General features: G+C 39.1%; 1 pseudogene; it reads right to left on the bottom strand.

Annotated features, from left to right (window-relative positions):
* Positions 1 to 1,414: 1,414 nt before the first annotated feature.
* On the bottom strand, positions 1,415 to 11,636 carry LOC109237670 (annotated as a pseudogene).
* Positions 11,637 to 12,702: the final 1,066 nt, after the last annotated feature.

Below are 12,702 nucleotides of genomic sequence, written 5' to 3'. Positions count from 1 at the left end.
ATGAAATGCTTCCAGCACATTAAAAAAGGATCACACAGAATTTCCTTAGTCGCGGGGGTAGTTTTTGACCAAAAAGTTAATGTTGTATGCAATTTTGGACCAAAAGGTGTACGGATGGTAAAAGTAAACCATTTACCAAACAATAGGAGTATTTTTAGCCATTTTCCGAAGGAGTAATTATTTTCTTTCCTTAGTTATTCATAGGACTCATCGTATAAGTAATCATTCTAATAAGATGTAAAAACATACTGAGAACGCAAAAGGGATATCGATGTTGTTCAACCGACCTCTAGTGTTGCTTTATGTCTGCTGATGTTACTTTCTTTGAAACCCAGTCATACTTCACACGTCTAGGTGATCACTTAGACATTTCTGATGTGCTACCAGTTCCATTTTTTGATGATTCAATCACTATTTCTCCTTCACCTTCCTCCACGGCTCCACCACCTACAGAATGAGCCAGTTCCATCACCTGCAACTCTAACTCTAGCTCCAGCTCCACTGCCTATAGCTTCCCCTACATCGTCAGCCACGGAAGTCTTACCCATAACAACCGTTTAGGAATCTACCGTTACTCCTCCTAGATCCCCAGCCACACCACTCTTGACTTATCGTCGTCGTCCGCACCCAGCATTAGGCCCAACTGATTCACGTCCTGCACCTGCTCCTACTGTGGACTTGTCTCCTCCTAGTCCACCGACTGTACTTTGGAAAGGTATATGATCTACACTTATACTTGAAAGTCTAACCAGAATAAAAGGAATCCAGACAAATATTGAACATAATGTAAGTGTAACAACAACTAATCCCTAGTTCCAACTATTGGATCGCCTATAAATGACTTCTTCTGCATTCTGTTTTTACCTAACTCCACACTGATTCTGAAATATATTAGGACTTCTGAAACAACTTACCTCCATGTGATTTTTGGTCTACGTCTTGAAGCATCTCTAATCATCATATTCTCAAAGCCGCGAACCTGTGCATCTAGAGGTTTATGTAAAACATGCCAGAGGACTTCCTCTCATTTTTATCCTATAGGTGTACCATTTGTACCCTCTATCAGATGTGATAATTTATTTCACCTCCAATCTTAGATCACTGCGTATCCATCTTAATATCTGAATTTCTATGGCATTTCCTCTTGTAAGTGTTGGCCTTACAAGTTACAATCCCAACATTCACAACATTGCTGGTCTGACCGTCTCAGAACTTTTCTATCACAAAGGACGTCAAGACATTTTCTTGGCATAAAGTTTATACTTTTTTATTAGAATCTCCAAGCAACAAACAAGATCTCTCCCTCCAATTAAAAATAAAAGGAAAAAAGACTCGACTCTTTTAGAAACAGCAGCTTATAACTAACTGAAAGATCCAAATATATGATTGGCAAAGCTATAATCAGATTGAATTTTCTAAGGAGGCAGTTTCCACTTCAACACCTCTTCAATAAATATAATCTAACTATGATAAATTCTCTAAATATTATGCACAGAGAGAATTCATATAGCCTATTTCAACTAATAGAGGCGTGTTGATCGACATTGGGAATTACAAAGTCATTGCTTTATCATTACGTACAAAGAGAAGCAAGCTCTCGGGCAGAAAAATGGGAAAAAAGAAGGAAAAGAAGCTCACTGATTGATACATTTAGCTATCAAGCTCATCCGTTGCGTCATCGGTGGGAATCGGTATTAGCCAATGCAACAAGCTGAAAAATAAATAAACTGAAGTTTGCTTAACTTTAACATGGTAAAAAAGAAAATCAAGGTTTAGTTGATTGATTTGAACGCATGATTTTTTTCAAAAATTGCAACAGCCCAAGAAACGGACAAAGGTAACTTTCAATATGGTCATGAGGTCCTCAATCTTTGTCTGTCTACCTGTGTATTAAGGAATTTACATGTCTACATGGAGTTAATTCCTCAAATGGTCATTCAAGTTTTAGAATTGACTTAGTGAAGTAACATTTGAACTTTTTTTTGGACAAAAAAAGGTTATCAAACTATGCCTATATCTCCTACAAAATAAAATAGACCAGAAATTCCTTTTCTCTCACCGGAAAATTACAATTGGCATTCCATGTCATCTTAATTGCTATTTTTAAACATAAGACCCATTAACCCTTTTTTTATTATAAGACCCGTTTGACCTATTTCAAAATGGATCTTTCATAAAACAAATAAAGTCCGTGTAACTACAGCAAACTGGAGATGCAATCTAACACAATTTTCTTATGAAAAATCAACACCATCTTCTCTCATTTTGTCCTACACATTAATCTCAAGCTTGCAATTATTGTGCATCTCTGCACATTTCTGAAATACATTCAGTTTTATTGTTACATTAGCTTTTAAACAAAAAAGTAAATTAAGCTTGCTAGTAAATAACTGCTAAAATAATAATGGTGAGGACAAGACAAGTTGTATATGAAGACCGGTTTCAGAGAATAACTGCTAAAATATAAAATGTACAGAATATATTGCAACTAAAACATGAACACAACAAGCATAGATAGAAAAAAAAAAATTGACATTCCATTCCAATAACTGCTAAAACGATGCTTCATAAGCAACATCACCGGTGTTTCTAGCAATATATTGTGGTGTTGTCTTATTTGATATTCTGGTGTCTCCATTCCGTAACTGCCAAAATGATGCTTAATAAGATATTTTATGGGATATCCCACCATTGTGCCAAACAACCCCTAAAGTAACATGTTTGTTCCAGTTGCAAAGGAACCATATTTTACTCCATGCCTATCATTTTAGTTAACATCACATAACCCTTCGATTCAGTAAGTCCCTATTCTAATTATCCTTCCTAAACAAGAGAAGGCTAAGGTTATCAGTTTCGCTAAGAGGTCTCTAAGAAAGGTATGCATTTACGTCTTGGAATAATTAATACCATCACAAGAATGAAGGATCTAATAAGACTTAGTACCTGATGTGGCAGGGGTTGTGAGAAGCTGAAAATAACTTTCAACTGAACGGCAAGCTTGATATCATCAGAGTCAATGGCAACCTTCCCTGCACGCATGAGTAGACTTGAGCATCCGTCAGTAAATCAATAACATATTTGATGCTGCAGTTCTAAAACTGATGCACAACTCGAGGCTCATAGTCACCAACACCCATTGATTCTAGCAATGTTTTGAAAACCTTTGCATCCCTTGGCAAGTCCTCTTCTCCACCTTCAGCCATTGTTTTCAAAGTTCAACCTTACACAGAGCCAAAATTCACCTTCAGATTGTTTCCTACACATCAGTAGTGCCTATTAGTGCCAAGTCCAACAAAGAATTGCAGAAACTACATCTCTACTGTAGATTCAGGAATCTAGTTCAGAAATGGCCCAAATGCTACTAATCATCAAATACCAAAAAGCTTGATCAAGCAAATGAGAAGCAGCGGAATACCACCTATTTTAGTTTTTAGTATTCCTGGAAAAGAAAGCAGCACCTGTAATAAAATCCAGCAACAGATTTTTGTTTTTTTGCAAGTAAGAATACTTGTACAGCACCCAGACCAGTTTAGAATTGGGGCGTTGTTGTTGTAAGAGTATTTCATACACACAAGCCAAAGTAAGCGCTTAAGAGGACAAACTCTTAAGCATCCTCAAGTCACTTACATCTTTTTGTTTATACTGAGAGACCAAATGCATAGACAAATATGCTTCACACTATTCATGAATATTCCTTCAGAATATCTTCTACTGCACTCTTGCCATAGTGACCATAGCTTTCCATATAAAGAAAATCCATTCAGCCGACCACAACTAGTTTGATTGGGGCGAAGTGATAAAATGAAAAATAGAACACCCTATACTTATCCACACTAGCTGCAATAGCATTTCATTCTATATCAAATATAAATAAAATAGATGGTTCAAGGTGTACAAGATGATCACGATTCACCGTGCCACAATTCTCTGTGCCACAGCAGAGAAATCTGAGGACAGCACATATTACAGAGGCAAGAGATGAAAAGGTAGATGGGGAAAAAGAGTGGGTATGGTGGGATAACGGGGGAGAAACCAAGATGGATAAATGGCATGAGGAAACCAGATAAAGATGGAGATACGATACACTATTAGATTGAAAAGGGCCTTCAAGTGGGTCAAATGATATGTATCAAATTGGGTCTTCAACAGTCACTAATAATATCTTTAAAAGGAGCATTTTATTGTTCAGATAGCAAAATAACAGAGAGAAAAAAAACAAATTATCTAGCAGTTAAGGTTAAGCTATCACCCTCCAAATACACTACAAAAGTATCTCCTCATTGTTATAAGGAAATTGAAAAAATATAGTACAAATAAATATTCCAAAAAAGCATCAGAACAAAAGCTAAAGCAGAAAGAATTCGTCAACAGACAAGCTATTCTCAATATAAGAAGCAGAGTGATCCAGCAAATATTTAGAGGTCTAAAATAAGAACACCATGAACAGGGCAAGAACAAAGATAAAGATTTAAATATAAAATGACAGCTAAATTCCATTCTATTGAGACACAAACACTCATACATAGCTCAATAGCCAAAAGTGCATTAAATGGAATAAATTAGGTCACCTTTATCCGCTTCAAGAGGCGTGGTAATGAAACCCTTAATCTTTTGTAATTTTGAGCTGGACCCTCCCTCTTGCCCCCTTGAATTCAGATATAAAACAATTGAGGGAGAGAGCCAGGGAAGGAAAAGCAGAGATAACTATTATTATTATTATTATTATTATTCGTTTTTAGAAAAGCAAGCAGAGACAAGTGGTATAACACGTATTTTGCGCAAAAATATCTCACTCACTTCCCAATACCAATATCACGGGAAAAGAGCTATTTTCTCACCTTCTTCAGCTTCTTACTACTAATTTTAAGACCAAATAAAAGCTCCCACTTCACAAAGAAATTGAAAATGTAACACCACTACAAAGATAACCGGGACAAGGAAAATAGGTAAAAACTAAGTTGTATATCTGGAAGATTTGTAACGCCAAGAAACGGAGAAGGGAGAAGGCAGAAACCTCGAAGTGAGAAACACAATAATGATATCAAATGAACATAAAATGCCATCTTACCAGAGCCTTAAAAACCAATTACTAAAGCTATAAACAGGAACTACACAAAGCAGTGTAATCCGTCATAATTACAAGTGAAAGACAGACAGAGTTCCTAGCCTTAACATCTCACAGACCATAGAAATATATTAATCACAAAGGTACGATCTACAATAGAAAGCCACATAACTAAACATCACTAGCTTGTCTATACTCTACAGTAATAAATCAAGCATATAGGGAAAGTTCTCAAAAAAGAAAACTACATCAGACTCTTTCACTGTCCTCTTTAATCATTGCAGCTTTAACATCAAGTGTAAAAATATACTCCTGGTCACAACCCAGATAAGAATCGCACATGAAATAGAGTGTGTAGGTCCTCATTCCAGCTTCTGCAGGCGCAGAAAAATTGAGCTTGACACTGGACTTCTTTTGCAGGGTAACTCTCTTAATGGCCAGCAGTTGGTTGCTCTTTGTATCGCCGACAACAAGCCACCATCCTTCTTCCTTGGTTGTGGGATATCTAGGTGCAAAAACAGGTCCGACCTCTGTTCTACCCTCAAGATCTCGCTCAAGGGTTACCTGCACACTCACATTGTCTCCAGCACTCACATTATCACGATTCAACACATCATATGTCAAATCAATGTTTGGAAACCGATTACAAAACCGGGCAACATCCATAAGCTGTAAGTCCGACATTTGCAAGAGCTTACGCCTCTCGTCATCTTCCATCTCCACTAAATCAAACACTGTCTCTATACTCTTTCCTGGATTTTCTTGGCACTTCTTAGCCAATTCATTTGTAAAATGTGGAACCTGAAGAAGCATTGAGTCACGTTCCCATGTTCCCTGTGTCACCATCTGGCTCACCTCCATTGCTAGAAGTGCTAGACTAAGCCATTTGTTACTGGAAATAACATCAATCATTGCTTGAAGCAGCCTAATAGCAGAAAGAAGCACCTCTTGCTGGTCAGAAGCAAGATTTCCACCCACCACTTGCCTAGAGAAATGGGCTTGTAAAAGAGCATTAGCCTTGGCATGAGGATCTGTGTATTTCAGATTCTTAAAGGAGAAACTCTGGTGATTAATCAACCTTCTTGTCAACTCCTCTTCACCTGGTCTTGTCGGCAACCCTTCATACTCCGACGCTGAAGCCAATATTTCCAGTAAGCCCATCAACTTCGTTTTGGAGGTCAGGGAAGAGCTAAATCGCTCTATTGTCGTGTAACTGATGTGATAGTATGACGCTATCATGCCAAGGTTCAAAGGTGAAAGCGAAAAGTCATACTCAACAGCAATGCATTTGCTTGCCTCCAAGTCACTGATAGCATTCTCCACCAGCTCTGAGAGGTGGTCCGACAGATGCCTGTGACTAACACCCTGCAGATTGTAGTAGTTTGGATTCTGTGTCAGCCTTCTATACATGAAGGTCCATGTTAGATAATCCACTGCATCCTGCTTGTTCTGAATAACTCCCACGACCACCTCAGCAATCAAATTGTCATGGAGATAGTGTTGCAGATGGCTTTCAACTGGGAATGCATCATACAAGAACTTCTTGTAGTAGTCCTTGCGTGGTGCATGGCAAAGGATGACACACTTCCCACAGCTATCTACAAGAGGTCGACTGGCATGACCCATCATCTTCAACAAATCAGTAACTGGATAATCAGTGTGCATATTTTCCCTACCGTCATAGTACTGTGTTCCCGTCACCACCACCAAATGGGCAGATAGTGGTACTCCCCAACACATTGTACTGTTCATTACACATACTTGAATCCATCCAGTTTCAAACAACATCTTCACTATTTCCTGATCAGTGCCGCTCAATCCGTCATGCAAGTAGCCCACACCATACTTGAGTGTCTCTTTCAGCATAGGTTCATTAATCCTCTCCACAAAAGGCTCCAGCTCTTCTGCAGATCGCAGCAGAAACATGGGTGTGTCTTCTCTGTCCACACTAGAATAACTCATCAGATCTACAGCAGTCAAGCATGCATGCTTCCTCGTGGGAGCGTACACAATTGCAGGCTTGACAAAGCATCCCATTTCTCAGGCGTGCTGATAATTAACTGACCCTTCTCTAATAGCTTCAGATCTTTGGCAGTCTCCCCAGTTAATTTAACAACTCTAATTCCCAGAGAGTCTCCAAATTTCTTCTTCCAATCACTGAACCGCTCCTTGGCCAGAGCATCTAGTGGAGCTATATACATAGTACGACTTATATTATCAGGTCCTTTCTGATGATTCCTCAATATGGCAAATTCAGCGCAAATGGTCTTCCCACTACCAGTTGGAGCTGCAACCAAGACATTGTCATCTGAATTGTACAAAATGGTGAATACCTGAGTCTGAACCGGATTGAAATGCTTAAAATCTTGATAAAGTGCTTCATATGCTGGATGCCTCAATGCAGTAACTGGCAGAGGTTGTAAGTCTAGTAACTCAGTGGGAGGAAGATATTTTTCTGGCAAAGTCAGGTGTAGGAAAGAGACTGGCAAAACAGTCTCAGACCCTAGCCACCTGTCAGAGACAACACGAATGAAATACTGAAGGGGCAATGGCTCATATATTGGGACTGTGAAGTTCAAAGTATGGTCTTCACCAATATACTGCTTCTTCAGCATGAAATATTCATGATGAAGAATATATTCCCCATCATTGTCTTCAACAATCACCCAGAAAGGTTCTACAAAACCATGGACCGCGTCCTCCCACTGGAAATCCGGTGTAATGGTCAATTCTACCCTCAAAACTGACCGTGTAATTGGCTGAACATTTGCTGCGAGATTCAGCTTCGGGAACTGATGAATACACTTGTGTAACATTCTACCCTTCATCGGGAACCGGATAAGCTCTCCCAATTCTTGTGATGAAAGATCGCAATAATGCTCCCAAGCAAGATCTTTCTTCTCCAACTTCATCAAGATCTCATTTGGAATGCTGTGGAATTGGCGGAGTGGTGTCTGTACGCTCCACATCCTCTTACTTATCATTTTGCACCATTTCAAGGCCTTCTCAGCTAACTTAGCCCATCCTCTCTTCAGAACAATCTCAAAAAGGGCTCACATCAGACGTGCAGCACTCTGAGATATATAAACCATGTCGGATGACAGAGACAACCCTTCAAGCTTCAACCGTGAAATATACGCCTGCAGTAGAACATTGATCTTGGCGCTAGGCTCCTCAAGACTCTCTTTTATCGGAATAGGGACACGATCTAGAAGCTTTGCCAATTCTATTTTCTCATCTTGTCTGACTGTTACATATTTGAATTCCTCACTAAGAGAGAAAAGCCTACAAAGTTCAATATCACCCGTGATGGGCTTCAAATGCTCATTGTACGTGGAAATTGTCCCATGAGTTATGTAATAATAGCTCGCAATGCGCCCCAGGTTAGTCACCTGAAAATATCCACTTCTCTTATCATACTTAACCAAGTTACTCTTGTCCAGCAACGTAGCAGCAGAATAAACCAAGTCAGCACGCCTTCCCTCCAAAGCATAATCAGTTTCGAGGGCATCCGCAGCTAGACCATAAAGTGTGGGATTCTGTACCATGCGAACATAGAGGTAAGTATATAGGAGCCACTCGCATGCCTCTTTGACATTCTGTACTGTCCCAAGAACAATCTCTGCATTCAATTGATCAGCCAACTTGGATATAAACTGACTTTCAATAGGAAGCTGTTGATTCATCAAAGAAATATAATATTGCAGTTCACTGTGTCCAGTTATGATGATTCCTTCACCATAAGTGTCATATTGAGGCCTTCCAGCACGGCCAAGCATTTGCATAACATCAAGAGGACTGAGTTCAGTCCATGCTCCTTTTCAGGATTGTAAATCTTGGTACCTTTTATAATGATGGTATGTGCAGGTAAATTTACACCCCATGCAAAAGTTGCAGTTGAGACCAACACTTGCACATGTCCATCAGCAAAAAGCTCCTCCACAAGCTGCCGATCAGTTTTGACCAAACCCGCATGGTGAATTGCAAAACCATATGGTAAAAGATCTTTGAGATCATTGCTCTTGATAAGCTCAGTTTGAGACTGTAAAATTTCCCGAGTTAAACCATCCTCCTTCAAAAACTTAGTAAGGGTGTCATTACCAAGTGCAGCATGCCGGATTGCTCGAGCTGTTTTAGTTGTTTCCTTCCTTGAATGAACAAAGATAAGCACCTGATGCTTTCCTGCAACACTAATCACCTTCTCATAGCAAATATCATTCATCAACTGGAACCTCTGCAGTGGCTTCTTAACAGTAATTCCAATATACTGTTGAGCCAACGGTACAGGTCTATAGCTATTGTCAAAATGGAAGAGTCCTTTATTCAGACCCACTCGCAAAAACAAAGCCACGTCCTGATAATTTGGAAGAGTTGCTGACAATCCAACAAGCCGAATATGCTCTTTTGTGATTTCAATCTGTCTGATAGTTCTTGCAATGATACTCTCCAAGACAGGACCTCGATTGTCATGCAGGAGATGTATCTCATCAATAATAACAAGTTTAACAAGCTGCATATAGGTGCGATCACCTGACTTTCTGGTTATAATATCCCACTTCTCAGGGGTAGTCACAATAATTTGAGTCTCTTCAATCTGTTGACGAGTTAATGTTTGATCACCGCTCAACTCTTTCACCTTGACACCGTAATGTTCCAAACGCTTGGAGAGATTGCCAACCACTTCAGAAACAAGGGCTTTCATAGGTGCCACATACACAATCTTATAATTGGTGTGGTTGAATGATCCATCTAAGTTGCGGTTTAGAGCGATTTGCTGAAGTATAGTGAGCATAGCTACATTGGTCTTCCCAGCACCCGTTGGAGCACAGAGCAAGATGTTCTCTGGGGAAAAGAGGGCAGTCTCATATACTTTACTCTGAACCCTATTCAATTCGGTCATCCCACTGAACGCTGGTTGAGCCCACACTGGAATGGAGGAGATCTTCACAAGCTCTTCTCCAGGGGCTAGTGGCTTTGGCTTCAGTGCTGGCACGTGAACTTCCTCATACCCCTTCTTATGATTCCTATAAGAACCCACTGGAAGCTGGCATGTTGTATTTGCCATCAACTGACTACCTTGATGAAATGCAAGGCTGTCAAGATCAAGCAGCCGGCGTTGCCCCATTGACCAAGAATTATCATTATCTCTGTTACCATCTTTGAGATGCTGAGCCTCTTCCCTAATGTTTTTCTCCAAATTCAGCTGCCTCTCTTTTGCAGTAGCCCTAGTAGCATGCAACTGCTCCAGTACCGCAGCATGATCCGGCCCCAATCGCAACATCTCTTGTTCAATTTCCTTCCTTTTCGCTTGGTCTTGAGCCCGTGCAAGACGGGTACACCATACTACCTTTAGCCGGTTCCGCAGAAGATATTTGATGAGACTGAACTTATCAAATTGGAGATGCAACAGTAGCTTGGTTTCTACTTCACGATCATCGCCTTCAGCAAGAGTTTTGAGAACCTCTTCAGCAAGCTTTTGGCTCTGTTGCGGATCGATCTTGTGCTCATAAGCTTGAGAGATCTTTCTTTGAAGCCAATAAGCATCTACGTCCTGAACATTCAAGGACATTCCCTCATCCGCCTCAAGCATCTCATAATCAGCAATGATAGGCATAGCACCAGAACAGTCAGCATCCAGCACATCATTGTCCTCCTCCTCTTCATCATCAAGGTCACCCTCTTCTTCTTCTTCATTCTCCTCAAACTGAACAGCTACACCAACATCATCATCCAGAGGTGCATAGCCATCGCCATCGCCTTGATAATTAGTGATGAGTCGCCCAATCGACACCAACTGTTCAAACACCTGATTTGATACGGAATTTAACAGGTTTTAAATCTGGTCTTTCTTCTTATCAGAGTTGGTAAAGTAGTCATTTTTTAAGACAGCCAATATCTCATCAGCTGCAGCAGTAACAATATTCAATGGTTGGCCACCAAGTTGCTGTTGAATGAGGCTGAGCAGGGCCTCGTAAGCAGCCCTAGTTTGCTTGGTTTTAGGATGGTAAACACCTTCTTCCTCAGTTAAAGTAAGAACACTTTCAAGTAACCGTCTCTTCTTGATTTGCCTATTCCTATCAGAGACAAGTAGTGGTTCACGCTTCCTAGCAGCCTTGTCAGGTCTACCCTTGTAAGCACGATCACCAAATGTTTTGGGGTCTATTTTCCCATAAAGAGACTCAGGTTCACCGGCGGCTAGTGAGTTGGCTCCGTGTTCATACACTGCGTGTGCTTCCAAATGGCCCATCACAAAACCTACACCTAGTTTGAATTTGAATTTGAATTGGAGGGAGAGATTCTGATGTGAGGGAGAATATAAGGGATGGAGTTGGACGGAATTGATGAAATACAATACTCCTATAAGGGATATATATACTAGTTGGCGGAGGAGCTCAATCCCAATTCCAATCGGCCTACATTGCCGGTTTCAATCCCCATCCCAGTCGGATTGGTGGAGGAGCTCAATCCCAATTCCGATTGGCCTACATTGCCGGTTTCAATCCCAATTCCAATCCCAGTCGGAATTGGGGAAGGAGCTATGCGGTTTCAATCCCAATCCCAATTCCATTTGGATTCTAAAAATAAAAAAATAAAAAAATAAAAAAGCTTTTGAGTTCTAAACTGCATGAGCCTACAACGGCTCTAACCTTAGAGCTCGTTTGGATGGTTGTTGCCCATTGTATCATATTGTATTATTATCTCAAAACAATATTTGTTTTGATTGTTTCATTAAAATTGGTTGTATTATATTGTTAAATTCATTTTTCCGGAATAATGAAAAGTATCTTTATTTAAACAACCCATTAACTTACTATTTTACCCTTTACCTTTTTTTATTTTAACTCCAAATCTCTAATTTATAACCTATTTTGTTTTTTTCCACAACTTATGCCGCCAACGTTAACTACGGGAAACAAATAAATTGAGACCAAATAAGCATTTAAAATTATGTCATGATTTATGTACTAACTTAAAATTAAAGGTGATAATGTAAGCTCCTAAAAGTAATGAAACCTAATCTTATTTATCTAATTCAATAAAGAAAAATATATTATCCCACACTAGTTTTAATATTATCTTTAGATTGTAATGTTGATTAGTGAAGTAGGGATTTTAACAATATGCAAGGATTACAATGTATGAATTTGTAATGTTGAGATTAATAATGCAGGAACTATCACGTAATAAGAAACTGATGGTTCATTGAAATGTAGGGATTAATATTTTGTTAACACTAGTACCTAATTAGTACCTGCACATACACGGATATAAATCATGTTAAATTGTGATTTATTTATTTGGAATATGTGCAAATAACCTAAAATATAAATTATTCATACAAAATTAATAGATATTAATTAAGAAGTAGGACATAAAATCATTTCCCAACTAGGGATAACTTATTTTCTTTTTTTATATGCAACGATACACCTCTTTGATTTTAGTACTTGCATTTTATTTCTTGATTAATATTAAAAATTCTAAACATGTCCTGTTATGATCTGTTTTATTTAAGTACATTGGATCATATTATTTCGACAAAAATCTTACTAACTTTTTGTTTTTCACCTCAAATTCAAATAAGTCTTATTCTTCTATATTTTTATATAATTTTTTTTATGTTTTTGTTCTTTCAT

The sequence above is a fragment of the Nicotiana attenuata genome, unplaced genomic scaffold (assembly GCF_001879085.1).
Source record: "Nicotiana attenuata strain UT unplaced genomic scaffold, NIATTr2, whole genome shotgun sequence".
Lineage (NCBI taxonomy): Eukaryota > Viridiplantae > Streptophyta > Magnoliopsida > Solanales > Solanaceae > Nicotiana > Nicotiana attenuata.
This window is presented reverse-complemented; position numbering and strand designations above follow the sequence as displayed.